This window comes from Anas platyrhynchos, chromosome W (genome assembly GCF_047663525.1).
Source record: "Anas platyrhynchos isolate ZD024472 breed Pekin duck chromosome W, IASCAAS_PekinDuck_T2T, whole genome shotgun sequence".
NCBI classification, from domain to species: domain Eukaryota; kingdom Metazoa; phylum Chordata; class Aves; order Anseriformes; family Anatidae; genus Anas; species Anas platyrhynchos.
In genome coordinates, this window is record NC_092620.1 from 1,450,668 (window position 1) to 1,467,198 (window position 16,531).

Here is a 16,531-nt window from a genome sequence, read left to right on the forward strand (position 1 = left end):
AGGGAAAGGAGGTGGAACTTATGGCAGATACAGGGGCAACTTGTTCATTTTAAATAAATCACTAGTACCTGTAGGAAATGATTATGTCCTAGTAAAAGGAGCAACCGGCCAATCAGAAATGGCATACTTTTGTAAACCTTTAAAGTATAAACTTAGGAAGCAGTGGGGCATTCCTAAATTTTATATATGCCCAACTCTCCAGAATCACTCCTGGGAAACGACCTATTGGAAAAATTACAAGCAACCATATCATTTTAAAATGGGGAGATTATTCTGGAGGTAGATGACCAGAGGTATGTGGAGGTACTAAGCCTAATAATATCAACAACCCCAAAAACAAAGGAAGAGGTTAATTAATATATCTTGAGTCAGGTATTCCCGGGAATATGGGCCACTGAAGTACCAGGGAAGGCAAAAATTCTCCTCCAACACAAATCAAACTTAAGGAGGGGAGACAGCCACTACCTTTACCCTGTGGCGGCGAACCCATATACTTTACTAACATGCTGTCGTGGTTTAACCCGGCCGGCAGCTAAACACCACGCAGCCGTTCGCTCACCCTCCCCCCTCCCTCTCTGGGACGGGGGAGAGAAATGGAAAGTGAAGCCCATGAGTTGAGATAAAGACAGTTTAATAAGACAGGAAAATAATAATAACAAAAATAATAATAACAATAATAATAATAATACAATGGTGATAATAGGAAAGTAATAATAATATGTACAAACAAGTGATGCACAATGCAATTGCTCACCACTCCCTGACTGATGCCCAGCCTAACCCCGAGCAGTCCGGCCCCCTCCCCCCGGCTAGCCACCCCTATATATTGTTTAGCATGACGTCAGATGGTATGGAATACCCCTTTGGCTAGTTTGGGTCACCTGTCCTGGGTCTGTCCCCTCCCAGCTCTTACTGCACCCCCAGCCTGCCCGTTGGCAGGACAGAGCAAAAGGCTGAGATGTCCTTGGCTTAGTATAAGCACTGCTCTGCAACAATTAAAGCATCAGGGTGTTATCAGCACTCTTCTCATCCCAAGCCAAAACACAGCATTCCACCAGCTACTAGGAAGAAAATTCTGTTCTAACTGAAACCAGGACATCTATCCACCCCTTATTCCATACCATTTATGTCATGCTCAGGTTACACTCTTTTCCATACATTCTAATTAGTCACCTACAGTAATCATGGTAGTGATAACATACAGTATAATATACTAATTAACATGGTACAATTCAGTTCATGGGCTATTCTCACCCAGTATTAAATCTCCTTGAGGTACACACCGGACCTCTCCGTTCTTTTGCATCACCCACCAAGTGTATCCAGGTCCCTGAGCGAAAACAATTCCACGAATAGGTTTGCCTTTTCCTGAGGCAGGAGTAGCCCAGACTGTTTTACCCAGCATATTTCTTACATGCACTACAGGAACTTTATCCCCATCTACAGTACGTGACAGGTTTGATTGGGCAGGTCCAGCTCGGTTGGTAGATTCCCTTGTATTGACTAACCAGGTGGCCTTTGCCAAATGCATATCCCAATTTTTGAATGTCCCAGCGCCCATTGCTTTCAAGGTAGTCTTTAACAGGCCATTGTATCGTTCAACTTTCCCGGAGGCTGGTGCATGATAGGGGATGTGATACACCCATTCAATACCATGTTCTTTGGCCCAAGTGTCTATAAGGTTGTTTCGGAAGTGAGTCCCATTGTCTGACTCTATTCTTTCTGGGGTGCCATGTCGCCATAGGACTTGCTTTTCAAGGCCCAGGATGGTGTTCTGGGCAGTGGCATGAGGCACAGGATATGTTTCCAGCCATCCGGTGGTTGCTTCCCCCATTGTAAGTACGTGGCGCTTGCCATTGCGAGTTTGAGGGAGTGTGATGTAATCAATCTGCCAGGCCTCTCCATATTGATATTTCAGCCATCGTCCTCCATACCAAAGAGGCTTTGACCGTTTGGCTTGCTTGATTGCAGCACATGTTTCACAGTCATGAATCACCTGTGCTATAGCGTCCATGATCAGGTCCACCCCTCGATCACGAGCCCATCTGTATGTTGCATATCTACCTTGATGGCCTGAGGTGTCATGGGCCCAACGGGCTATAAATAATTCACCTTTATGCTGCCAATCCAGGTCCACCTGAGCTACTTCAATCTTAGCAGCCTGATACACCTGCTGGTTGTTTTGATGTTCTTCAGTAGCCCGATTCTTGGGCACATGAGCATCTACGTGGCGTACTTTCACAGCCAGGTTCTCTACCCGAGCAGCAATATCTTGCCACAATGCAGCAGCCCAGATGGGTTTGCCCCTACGCTGCCAGTTGTTTTGCTTCCATTGCTGTAACCATCCCCACAGGGCATTTGCTACCATCCATGAATCGGTGTAGAGATAGAGAACTGGCCATTTTTCTCGTTCAGCAATGTCTAAAGCCAGCTGAATGGCTTTCACTTCTGCAAACTGACTCGATTCACCTTCTCCCTCAGCAGCTTCTGCAACTCGTCGCGTAGGACTCCATACATCAGCCTTCCATCTCCGATGCTTCCCCACAATACGACAGGACCCATCAGTGAACAGGGCATATTTCTTCTCATTCTCTGGTAGCTTGTTGTACAGTGGGGCTTCTTCAGCACGACCCACCTCCTCCTCTGATGATATCCCAAAGTATTTGACTTCTGGCCAGTCCATAATCACTTCCAAGATTCCTGGGCGACTGGTGTTTCCTATTCGAGCCCGCTGAGTAATCAGTGCAACCCACTTGCTCCATGTAGCATCAGTTGCATGATGCGTAGAGGGGACCCTTCCTTTGAATATCCAGCCTAGTACCGGCAGTCGGGGTGCCAGGAGGAGCTGCACTTCAGTACTGACCACCTCCGAAGAAGATCGAACTCCTTCATATGCTGCCAATATCTCCTTTTCAGTTGGAGTATAGCGGGCCTCAGATCCTCTGTATCCCCGACTCCAAAACCCCAGGGGCCGACCTCGAGTTTCCCCAGGTTCTTTCTGCCAGAGGCTCCAGGTGGGGCCGTTCTCCCCGGCTGCAGTTTAGAGCACATTCTTTACATCTGGTCCTGTTCAAACTAATACAAGGGCTACTGCATGGACTATTTCCTGCTTGATTTGTTCAAAGGCTTGTCGTTGCTCAGGGCCCCATTCAAACTCATTCTTCTTACGGGTTACTTGGTAGAGCGGGTTTACAATCAGACTGTAATTTGGGATGTGCATTCTCCAAAACCCCACAACACCTAGGAAAGTCTGTGTTTCTTTTTTGCTCGTTGGTGGAGACATAGCTGTTATTTTGTTGATCGCATCCATTGGGATTTGACGACGTCCATCTTGCCATTTTATTCCTAAAAACTGGATCTCTCGTGCAGGTCCTTTGACTTTATTTTGTTTTATGGCAAAACCGGCTTTCAGAAGGATTTGGACTATTTTCTTCCCTTTCTCGAAAACTTCCTCTGCTGTGTCACCCCACATAATGATGTCACCGATGTACTGCAGGTGTTCAGGAGCTTTCCCCTGCTCTAGCGCAGACTGGATCAGCCCATGGCAAATGGTAGGGCTGTGTTTCCACCCCTGGGGCAGCCGATTCCAAGTATATTGGACTCCCCTCCAAGTGAAGGCAAATTGTGGCCTGCACTCTGCTGCTAGAGGGATGGAGAAAAATGCATTAGCGATATCAATTGTGGTGTACCACTTGGCTGCCTTCGATTCCAGTTCGTACTGAAGTTCCAGCATGTCCGGCACTGCAGCACACAGTGGTGGCGTGACTTCGTTCAGGCCACGATAGTCCACTGTTAGTCTCCACTCGCCATTAGACTTTCGCACTGGCCATATGGGACTATTGAAAGGTGAATGAGTCTTGCTGATCACTCCTTGGCTCTCCAGTTGACGAATTAGCTTATGGATGGGAATCAGGGAGTCTCGGTTAGTGCGATATTGCCGCCGGTGCATAGTTGTGGTAGCGATTGGCACTTGCTGTTCTTCGACCCTCAGCAACCCCACAACAGAGCGGTCCTCTGAGACCAGGCAAGGTAGATAATTGTTTAATGCCCTCTGTCTCTAAGGCAGCTATACCAAAAGCCCACCGGAACCCTTTTGGGTCCTTGCAATATCCTCTTCTAAGATAGTCTATGCCAAGGATACACGGAGCATCCGGGCCAGTCACAATGCGGTGCTTTTGCCACTCATTCCCAGTCAGACTCACTTCAGCCTCCAATACAGTCAACTGCTGAGATCCCCCTGTCACTCCACAAATATAGATGGGCTCTGGTCCTTTATAGCTCGATGGCATTATAGTACATTGTGCACCGGTGTCTACTAAAGCCTTATACTTCTGTGCGTGTGACGTGCCAGGCCATCGAATCCACACAGTCCAATAAACTCGATTGTCCCTTTCCTCCCCCTGGCTGGAGGCAGGGCCCCCCTAATCCTGGTCAGAATCTTCTTCGTTTCTGTGTTTGAAGGACTGTCTGCTGGAAGTTGGAGCAGCAAACTTTTCAGAGAATCCCTTTTTCCTGATTTTTTTCTTTTGCAACTCACGTACCCGTGCCTCTAGGGTCGCGGTAGATTTTCCATCCCATTTTCTCATGTCCTCTCCATGGTCTCGTAAGTAAAACCACAGGGTGGCACAGGGTGAGTACCCACCATATCGTCTTCCTTGTGTAGATGAACGCCTACCCCTGATAGCTGAGACACTGCTCTGTACAGGTACAGAGGAGAATAATCTCTCTTCAAGTTGGTGGACCTTTTCAGAAAGTTTCTCCACAGTGTTCTCTTTTAGTTGGTGGACACTGGTTGGTTCAGGTGGGGAGGAAGATAGATTCTCTTCAAGTTGGTGAACCTTTTCAGAAAGTTTCTCCACAGCTGAGACGCAGGCCTGTAAGGAAGAGGAGAGACTTTCTTCGTACTGCCGGAGTTGTTTAGCCACTTCATCAACTGTGGGTTCCTCATCCTCTTTCCAGGCCATTACTGCCAATGAGCTGGCATATGATGATGGTGCACTCCGTACAAACTTCCGCCACATAGGTCGTGTACACCTGACTTCATCTGGATCTTTGGATGTTTGTCTGAGGTCTGGATCCTCATAAATCACTTCCTGTATGGCTAATTCCCTCAGGTACTGGATTCCCTTCTCCATAGTGGTCCACTTGCCTGGTAGACATAAAAGTTCTTCCTTGAAGGGATACCTTTCCCTCACAGCTGAGAGGAGACGCCTCCAGAGGCTGGTGGATTGTGCTCCATCTGCAATTGCTTTGTCAATGCCGGCGTCTCGAGCAAGGGATCCCAGCAGCTTGGCTTCCCTGCCATCTAATTCCACACAATTGGCTCCAGAGTCCCAGCACCGGAGCAGCCAGGTGACAAGCTGCTCACCTATACAACGACCAAAATCTTTTTGCACATCTCGTAGCTCGCGCTCGTTTAGACTTCAGGTAGTTACTGTTGATTTTTCGGCATCCTCATCTTCCTCCTCCTGAATCCTTGATGGCCCAGCGTCGTCGTCATCTCCGTCGTCTCTATACCTAGATTTGGCAGAAGACACTCTGCGTTCTAAACGACCTGAATCTCTATACCATTTTTTCACCTTCTCTACAGGGGCAGCTTGCACTGCTACTGCTCGTTTCTCTGACCTTGTTACAGGGTCTGCCACAGAGGTTGGAATACCCTCTGCAGGGTCAGCTTGCACTGCTACAGCTCGTTTCTCTGACCCTGTTACAGGGTCTGCCACAGGGGTTGGAATACCCTCTGCAGGGTCAACTTGCACTGCTATAGCTCGTTTCTCTGACACAGCCACAGGAGCTCTGGAGCGGCTGCAGGAACTGGAGTTGGAGCAGTTGCAGGAGCTGGGACTGGAGCGGCTGCAGGAGCTGGGACTGGAGCGGCTGCAGGAGCTGGGACTGGAGCGGCTGCAGGAGCTGGAGTTGGAGCAGTTGCAGGAGGTGAAACTGGATTGACTGCAGGAGCTGGGACTGGAGCAGCTGCAGGAGCTGGAACTGGAGCAGCTGCAGAAGTTGGGACTGGAGCGGCTGCAGGAGCTGGGACTGGAGTGGCTGCAGGAGCTGGAACTGGAGCGGCTGCAGGAGCTGGGACTGGAGCGGCTGCAGGAGCTGGAACTGGAGCAGCTGCAGAAGTTGGGACTGGAGCGGCTGCAGGAGCTGGGACTGGAGTGGCTGCAGGGACCGGAGCTGTAGCGGCTGCAGGGACCGGAGCTGGAGCGGCTGCAGAATCCACCGTAGGGGTCACAGTGGCCGTTGGATCTGTCACAGGGCTTGGAGTGGCCGCAGGGTCTGTCACTAAGTTGATAGCAGTATCAATGGCAGCTCGATAGGCATGAGCCAGGCCCCAGCATGTTACAATGATTTGTGTTACTTTGGAACTGCCAGAATCATGACACCTTTTTTTCAAACATTCTGCCAGTTTTTGAGGATTTTGCAGTTGTTCAGGAGTGAATTTCCAAAACACTGGGGGTGCCAACTGCTCTAGATGCCTGCCCATATCCACCCATACTCCCTGCCACCCACAACTATACTGCTTCCGGGCAGATCTCCGAATGAGCTTCCTAAGTATTTGTTTAACTTTAAGCAGAATCTGAAGTGCATTCAGGAGGCAGAACAACAACACTATGGTGGTCTGAGTATCCCAAGAATATTCAATATCTTGGAGAGCTATTGTGACAAGCTCAGGGGATAAGAGGGTGGTGAAGGAGGAAGGCAGAGTGATCCAGGAGGATACAGGGGTGGTGAAGGAGAAAGGGAGAGTAATCAAGTAAGAAAAAATATCTTCCCCTTTCCCCTCCACAGATTGACTCTCTAACGGAGAAAAACAATAGGTATAATTGCTAATAGTTCCCAAGATACTGTTTCCAAAGTACAGAGTCCACGATGTTACTGAGTACAAATACCAAGTTAGAGTCATGACCAGATATCTCATCGTCTCATAAGCCATTGCTATAACACTCAGTACCATAATGATCTGAAACCAGGGCCCGGAGTGGATAAACAACACGACAGAGAGCAAATACGGAAAATAATGTACTCTAATACTCAATTTGGAAAACAGGCGCAGCAGAGTTGAGATTAAAGCAATCAGCATCATGACAAGTGACTATTAAGCAGGTCTAATACTTATACCAATTTTAGTTTAACACACTCTGGTCAGATCTGCCGTTATCTCAACCTTTCGAGCCCCACGTTGGGCGCCAAAAAGGCTGTCGTGGTTTAACCCGGCCGGTAGCTAAACACCACGCAGCCGTTCGCTCACCCTCCCCCCTCCCTCTCTGGGACGGGGGAGAGAAATGGAAAGTGAAGCCCGTGAGTTGAGATAAAGACAGTTTAATAAGACAGGAAAATAATAATAACAAAAATAATAATAACAATAATAATAATAATACAATGGTGATAATAGGAAAGTAATAATAATATGTACAAACAAGTGATGCACAATGCAATTGCTCACCACTCGCTGACCGATGCCCAGCCGAACCCCGAGCAGTCCGGCCCCCTCCCCCCGGCTAGCCACCCCTAGATATTGTTTAGCATGACGTCAGATGGTATGGAATACCCCTTTGGCTAGTTTGGGTCACCTGTCCTGGGTCTGTCCCCTCCCAGCTCTTACTGCACCCCCAGCCTGCCCGTTGGCAGGACAGAGCAAAAGGCTGAGATGTCCTTGGCTTAGTATAAGCACTGCTCTGCAACAATTAAAGCATCGGGGTGTTATCAGCACTCTTCTCATCCTAAGCCAAAACACAGCATTCCACCAGCTACTAGGAAGAAAATTAATTCTGTTCTAACTGAAACCAGGACACATGCTTAACACCAGAGCTAACCTGGTTTATCATTTTAGATCTGAAGGATGCCTTCTTTTGCTTCCCTCTCTGTGAAGCCAGGCATAAAATCTTTGCATTTGAGTGGGAAAGCCCTAAGAGTGGGTGCAAAACACAGCTCACATGGACAAGGTTGCCTCAGGACTTTAAGAACTCGCCCACCTTGTTCAGAGAATTTGCAAAGGACTTGGAGACCTGGGAAGACCCACCAGAAGAAGGAAGGCTGTTGCAGTACGTAGATGACCTCCTAAAAGCCACCCAGACAGAAGAAGCACGTGTGGCCTGGATGGTAAGCCTCCTAAACTTTCTGGGACTCCAGGGGTACAGGGTATCAAGGAAGGCTCAAGTGGTAAAGCAGAAGGTGACCTACCTGGGTTATGAGGTTAGTGCCAGACAAAAGACCTTGGGGCAAGATCGTAAAGAAGCAATATGTCAAACCCCGAAACCTGAGACAATAAAAGAACTGTGAACCTTTTTGGGAATGAAGGGGTGGTGCAGACTGTGGATCTATAATTATGGATTGCTTGTAAAACCACTGTATGCACTCATTGCAAATGGGAACAGGGACCTCCAGTGGACAAAAGAGGCCACGCGAGCCTTTGACCAACTAAAGAAGGCTCTCATGTCATCTCCAGCTCTGGGACTTCCAGATGTGAATAAACCATTCTTCCTCTTCTCCCCTGAGAAACAGGGGACTGCTCTGGGAATATTAGCACAGGACCTGGGCCCATATGCTTATTTTTCTAAGCAGCTGGATGCTGCCGCCAAGGGATGGCCGGGATGCCTCAGAGCTGTTGCAGTAGTGGTGCTAAATATCCGGGAAGCATGCAAGTTCACCTTGGGCCAGAAAATAACTGTGCTAGTGTCTCACACAGTGTCCACAGTGCTGGAAGTGAAAGGTGATCACTGGCTTTCCCCACAAAGTTTCCTGAAATACCAAGCTATCACAGTAGATGATGTAGAAATAGTTGTAACTATAATTGTCAACCCAGCTTCTTTCCTCAGCGGAAACCAAGGGGAGCCAGTACACCACGACTGCCTGGAGACCATCGAAGCTACCTACTCCAGCCGTAAACTCCTTTTGATGATGTGGAAATCTGGTTCACTGATGGGATCAACTACGTCATCAGTGGAAAATGACATGCTGGGTATGCAGTTACCACTTGCAAAGAGGTAATAGAATCTGGACCTTTGCCAACAGATACCTCTGCACAAAAGGCCGAGATAATTGCTCTGACCCGTGCCTTACAAAAATAGCAAAAGGAAAAAAAATAAACATCTATACGGACTTAAGATATGCATTTGGGGTTGTACATGCACATGGAGCCATCTGGAAAGAAAGAGGACTGTTAAATTCACAAGGGAAAGATATCAAATATGGGAAAGAGATAATGCACTTATTGGAAGCGGTCCAACTACCTGAAAAGGTAGCAGTCATGCATATTAAGGCACACCAGAAGGTGAGCTCAGAATTGGAGGAAGGAAATGATCTGGTGGACAGAGAGGCAAAAGAAGCAGCAGAAGGTGAGGTAGCAACTGAGGGAGCCCTAATCCCAGAGGGGCAGATTCCCCTTGAAGCCAGTATATAACAAAAAGGACAGAAAATTAATCGAAAGTCAAAAGGGAGAGCATAACCAAGAGGGATGGGCTATTACTGAAGAAGGGAAAGGGAAATTAGTAATCCCCTCTAATTTTCTATGGTCAATAGTAAGGGAAGAACACTGGAAAACTCATTGGGGAATAAATTCCCTATATAACTATCTGATTGGGAAAATTACGGCTAGGAATTTGTATGCTACTGTCACACAATTAACCCAACAATGTGACCTCTGCTTCCAGACCAACCCCAAAAATACCCCCAAACCGAAATTGGGCCAACTTGGGAAAGGCCATGGGCCTGGACAACAATGGCAGATTCACTTTTCTGAACTTCCAAGAAAAGGGGGGTATCGATATTTGTTGGTATTAATGGATACCTTTTCATGTTGGCCAGAGGCAGTACCCACTAGAACTGCCAAAGCACAAGAAGTAACTAAGGTATTGCTACAAGAAATAATACCATGCTTCGGAGTTCCAGCCACCACGTCCTCAGACCGGGGACCACACTTTATTTCAAAAGTGGTGCAGCAAATTGGTTGGCATTTGGGCAATAGATTGGGAACTCCACACTCCATACCACCCTTAATCAAGTGGTCAAGTGGAGAAAATGAACCATTTGATCAAACAACAAATTGTAAGGTTAGGGCAAGAAGCTAACTTGCCCTGGCCCCAAGCTCTCCTGCTAGCATTGCTGCGGATTAAAAATTAAGTCCATTTGAAATGCTTTATGGGAGACCATATGGAATTCAGAAAGGAATGTCTATCCAGGTTGGGGAAGAGATGTTGTCTACCCATTTGGTAGCTTTGGGTAAACAACTCAGAAAAATGGAGAAATAAGTGGTTGGAACTTAGAGTAGAGAGCTGGATGGACCGGTGCATGGCCTGGGGATTATGTATATGTCAAGTCTCTTGCAGAGAAAACTTTGAAACCACAGTGGGAAGGACCATACCAGGTGCTCCTTACTACCTTCACTGCAATTAAGATCATTAGGGAAGGAAGTGAAGGCATTTTCCCGGTTGAAGTCCGAAAGGCTGTTTGGGACAATGCCAGTGATTTTGAGAGGAAGTTCCAATCCTGGTGGACTCTGGTAAATTTTACTTATGATCCCACTGTTAACATGGCTACTGCCTTTGTGCTTATTATACGTAATGCCACAGTTTATGTTATCCACCCCATCATTGCACTAGGATTAAACCATGAGGAGACAGTGTTCTATCCTTCAGAGCACAGAACATGGGCATGGATGGGGAACGGGAAATGGCAGTCTGTAAATCTGAAATCATGTGTTACCCGGGAACAACAAGGATTTATCTGTGAAAGCAGCACAATTGACGCTCAGGACATATATCCTGACACTGAACAAGGTGTTTGCCACTATGAAATTCATTCAAATACTAGTCAAAAGACTCTGCTTATATATTGGTCAAGGCTGTGTGTGTTTAAGAACCCCTTGTGCTTTTGTAGTAGATAAGGAGAATATAACTCTCCCTAGCAAAAATCATTCTAACTTTTGTATTTGTAACTTTGTTAGAATCGTCGGGTGTGATTTTCTATATTTGGCACCAGTGGTATCCCACCAGTTGATCAAGTCTAACAATACAATCTAAACAAGATGCTGGTCATCACTGGTGGGATACACTCTTTGGGTGGTCACCAATGGCAAATGGCATTCTCAATACATTGTGTCACTCGATCATAGTCATATTGATCTTAGTTGGTATAAGTCTTGCATTGTCTGTAATTACACTAATCTGGAACTGGAGAATGTTATACCGGATAGCCATGCTGACTTCTTTGTCACATGTCCATGTTATGGCATTAAGTGATCAGTACCAAGTTGGGAATCTTTGCTGTGAGTAAAAGAATTTACTAATCTTCTAGAAAAGGGGGGACTGAAGCCAGGGATAGAAGAATGGGGGCTTGCTTAATCGTATTAATGATTTCTAAATAAAACAATCATAATTATTAAAGCCAGGAATGAAAGAATGGGGGCTTGCTTAATTGCTTTAAAATAGATATTGCTGAGTGTCTTTGCTTACTACTGTGCAATTTAACCGAAACAAGGAGTCTCAGGGCCCCTCACAGAGGATGTTTCCTGACAAAAATGGGGAACCTGTCTCAAAAACACAGCTGAGACAGCCCTTGTGGTTTGGACAAGAGCCAAGGAGCAGCTGAGTCTGTACAAAGGCAGGGGGTCAGCTAGTGGTGATGAAGAGGAGTTATCGGACTTCATCCCCACGACCCCCTGATGACCACCACCAGAAGGCACTGTGCAGGCGCAGAGGGGAGGAGTTTATGGAAATTACTTCTTGGAGCTAATTTTAATACAAAGTGGGGATAGTTTATGAATATGTATAGGCATATTGTGAAACTTCATGCATATGTGTGTTGGGTCTGTCTGGGCTGGAGTCACCTTTCCCTGTAGCAGCCCACACAGTGCTGTGCTCTGCACTCGTAGCTGGAACAGCACTGGTATCACTCCAGTGTTGTGTCTATTGCTGCATAGTGCTGGCACAGCATCAGGACTCCCTCCAAGCCCCCAAGAGCCAGCAGGCTGGGGGTGGGCGAGTGATGAGGAGGGGACATCGCCAGGGCAGCTGACCTAAACCAACCAAAGGGATATTCCATAACACCTGATGTCACACTCAGCAATAAAAAGGAGGGCTCTCGTGGGGGAGGGGACTGTTCCTCCTGAACAACCGCTACACGTTTTGTGGCCCTGCTTCCCAGGACGTGGCCGAACATCGCTTGTTGATGGGAAGTAGAGAATATATTTTTTTTCCTTTCTCTCTGTGCTTCCACATGGCCTTATTGTTTCTTTTGTTTCTTTTTCTCTCCATTCCCTTTCCCTTTAATTAAACCTTTCTCATCTCAAACCTCGAGTTCTCTGTGTTGTATTTTCTCCCCCTTCCTCTTTGAGGAGAGGGGGAGTGAGAGAGCGGTTGTGGTGGAGCTCGGCTGCCTGAGTAAAACCACCACAATATGTAACTTTTTACTGCATATAACCAAAACAAGTTGCCACGTTAAGGTGCGCATGACTTTGGGAGCATGCACCTGGCGCCGAAATAAACCACATACCTACTTTATTACTTATTTGCTTTGAGTTATAGAGTTCTTCCACAAATCACAAGATTGGAGCTTAATGTCTTTGTTTGGGATTTCTTTGCATGACAAGGCCTGTTCGTGCTTGGAGATGTTGGAGATGATGGAGTCTGTTGGAGATGGTGTGTTTTTTTCACTTTCATGTCTTGATACTTTTCCTTCTTTACCCTCATATATCACATCCTCAGGCTACTTCTCTTACACCTGAGGTCCCAGCTCACCAATATCACAGCTTGCTTTCTAGAGCTATGCTCCTCTTCCAAACTGAAGCAGTTTCTGCACTCAGTGATGTAGGTGTTATGATTCAGTGTCTTGGGCACTTATCCCATCTCAACAAGTTTGGTATTCTCAGGAGTCAGGTGAGGTACCTCTCCTATCATTTAGCCCTTCTGACAGAATGGTAGATGTGGACTTGCAGAAATCTCACTCTTGCCTTGTATGTCCTTGGGTTTTCCCATCTTGAACCAGACACATAGCTTACTCAGTTACTTTTTTTTTTCCAGTTCTAACAATCGTAGATTCAAACCAGTCATGAAAGAGACACAAAAGCAGATATACAGTGCAGACAATAAAGAGCTGCTAAAAGATTACCATCATGTTTGTGAAAAATAAGGAGTTGTTTCAGGCATGTTATACCTGGAAACAGATACAGGCTATTCAGCCAGCACAGCACTTGCTTTATGGAGGGTTCAGAGAGAATTTGTTGTATGAGCAGCAAGTTAATTAAGCTCAGTGTTTCTACGGATTTGTGTCAGCCTTTCAATTCACCTCTCCACTGCTATAAATCCAGAGTCCCCTCTCTCTCACATCCCCTATGCTGGCTCCTGCTATATCCTCACTTCCCACCTGTCCTGGTTTCAGTTAGAACAGAATTTTCTTCCTACTAGATGGTGGAATGCTGTGTTTTGGCTTGGGATGAGAAGAGTGCTGATAACACCCCGATGCTTTAATTGTTGCAGAGCAGTGCTTATACCAAGCCAAGGACATCTCAGCCTTTGCTCTGTCCTGCCAACAGGCAGGCTGGGGGTGCAGTAAGAGCCGGGAGGGGACAGACCCAGGACAGGTGACCCAAACTAGCCAAAGGGGTATTCCATACCATCTGACGTCATGCTAAACAATATCTAGGGGTGGCTAGCCGGGGGAGGGGGCCGGACTGCTCGGGGTTAGGCTGGGCATCGGTCGGCGGGTGGTGAGACTTTCCTAGGTGTTGTGGGGTTTTGGAGAATGCACATCCCAAATTACAGTCTGATTGTAAACCCGCTCTACCAAGTAACCCGTAAGAAGAATGAGTTTGAATGGGGCCCTGAGCAACGACAAGCCTTTGAACAAATCAAGCAGGAAATAGTCCATGCAGTAGCCCTTGTATTAGTTTGAACAGGACCAGATGTAAAGAATGTGCTCTACACTGCAGCCGGGGAGAATGGCCCCACCTGGAGCCTCTGGCAGAAAGAACCTGGGGAAACTCGAGGTCGGCCCCTGGGGTTTTGGAGTCGGGGATACAGAGGATCTGAGGCCCGCTATACTCCAACTGAAAAGGAGATATTGGCAGCATATGAAGGAGTTCGATCTTCTTCGGAGGTGGTCAGTACTGAAGTGCAGCTCCTCCTGGCACCCCGACTGCCGGTACTAGGCTGGATATTCAAAGGAAGGGTCCCCTCTACGCATCATGCAACTGATGCTACATGGAGCAAGTGGGTTGCACTGATTACTCAGCGGGCTCGAATAGGAAACACCAGTCGCCCAGGAATCTTGGAAGTGATTATGGACTGGCCAGAAGTCAAATACTTTGGGATATCATCAGAGGAGGAGGTGGGTCGTGCTGAAGAAGCCCCACTGTACAACAAGCTACCAGAGAATGAGAAGAAATATGCCCTGTTCACTGATGGGTCCTGTCGTATTGTGGGGAAGCATCGGAGATGGAAGGCTGATGTATGGAGTCCTACGCGACGAGTTGCAGAAGCTGCTGAGGGAGAAGGTGAATCGAGTCAGTTTGCAGAAGTGAAGGCCATTCAGCTGGCTTTAGACATTGCTGAACGAGAAAAATGGCCAGTTCTCTATCTCTACACCGATTCATGGATGGTAGCAAATGCCCTGTGGGGATGGTTACAGCAATGGAAGCAAAACAACTGGCAGCACAGGGGCAAACCCATCTGGGCTGCTGCATTGTGGCAAGATATTGCTGCTCGGGTAGAGAACCTGGCTGTAAAGGTACGCCACGTAGATGCTCATGTGCCCAAGAATCGGGCTACTGAAGAACATCAGAACAACCAGCAGGTGTATCAGGCTGCTAAGATTGAAGTAGCTCAGGTGGACCTGGATTGGCAGCATAAAGGTGAATTATTTATAGCCCGATGGGCCCATGACACCTCAGGCCATCAAGGTAGAGATGCAACATACAGATGGGCTCGTGATCGAGGGGTGGACCTGACCATGGATGCCATAGCACAGGTGATTCATGACTGTGAAACATATGCTGCAATCAAGCAAGCCAAATGGTCAAAGCCTCTTTGGTATGGAGGACGATGGCTGAAATATCAATATGGAGAGGCCTGGCAGATTGATTACATCACACTCCCTCAAACTCGCAATGGCAAGCGCCACGTACTTACAATGGTGGAAGCAACCACCGGATGGCTGGAAACATATCCTGTGCCTCATGCCACCGCCCGGAACACTATCCTGGGCCTTGAAAAGCAAGTCCTATGGCGACATGGCACCCCAGAAAGAATAGAGTCAGACAATGGGACTCACTTCCGAAACAACCTTATAGACACTTGGGCCAAAGAGCATGGTATTGAGTGGGTGTATCACATCCCCTATCATGCACCAGCCTCCGGGAAAGTTGAACGATACAATGGCCTGTTAAAGACTACCTTGAAAGCAATGGGCGCTGGGACATTCAAAAACTGGGATACGCATTTGGCAAAGGCCACCTGGTTAGTCAATACTAGAGGATCTGCCAAACGAGCTGGACCTGCCCAATCAAACCTGTTACATACTGTAGAAGGGGATAAAGTTCCTGTAGTGCATGTAAGAAATATGCTGGGTAAAACAGTCTGTGCCACTCCTGCTTCAGGAAAAGGCAAACCCATTCGTGGAATTGCTTTTGCTCAGGGACCTGGATACACTTGGTGGTTGATGCAAAAGAACGGAGAGGTCCGGTGTGTACTTCAAGGGGATTTAATACTGGGTGAGAATAGCCCATGAATTGAATTGTACCATGTTAATTACTATATAATACTGTATGTTATCACTACCATGACTACTTCTACTGTATACCCTAGATGAAAATGGTGACTAATTAGAATGTATAGAAAAGAGTGTGACCTGAGCATGACATAAATGGTATGGAATAAGGGGTGGATAGATGTCCTGGTTTCAGTTAGAACAGAATTTTCTTCCTAGTAGCTGGTGGAATGCTGTGTTTTGGCTTGGGATGAGAAGAGTGCTGATAACACCCTGATGCTTTAATTGTTGCAGAGCAGTGCTTATACTAAGCCAAGGACATCTCAGCCTTTTGCTCTGTCCTGCCAACAGGCAGGCTGGGGGTGCAGTAAGAGCTGGGAGGGGACAGACCCAGGACAGGTGACCCAAACTAGCCAAAGGGGTATTCCATACCATCTGACGTCATGCTAAACAATATATAGGGGTGGCTAGCCGGGGGGAGGGGGCCGGACTGTGTTGCCGACGGAAGGAAGACAGACGCTCAATATGAGTGAACAGTGAACTTCAACTTTAATGGATAGCTCAGTCGTCTTTTATCTAGTTCGAACATAATCAACTCATACATATTGCAGAAACTAAGCTCAGGATTGGCTAACACTTCCTGGGCTTTTCAGTCTGTTCCTCCTTCTTTTAGCTACCTGTCCCGCCTTAGGGACTTTCCCGATCGCCCAAGGGCATCGTGTCCTTGAGCCTGATTGGCTCTCAGCCAGCTGCGTACGTGCCCAGGCTCATAGGAGTTGAGTACCGTACTTCACTAGCCCATTGCCTCTTAACTGCTCAACATCCA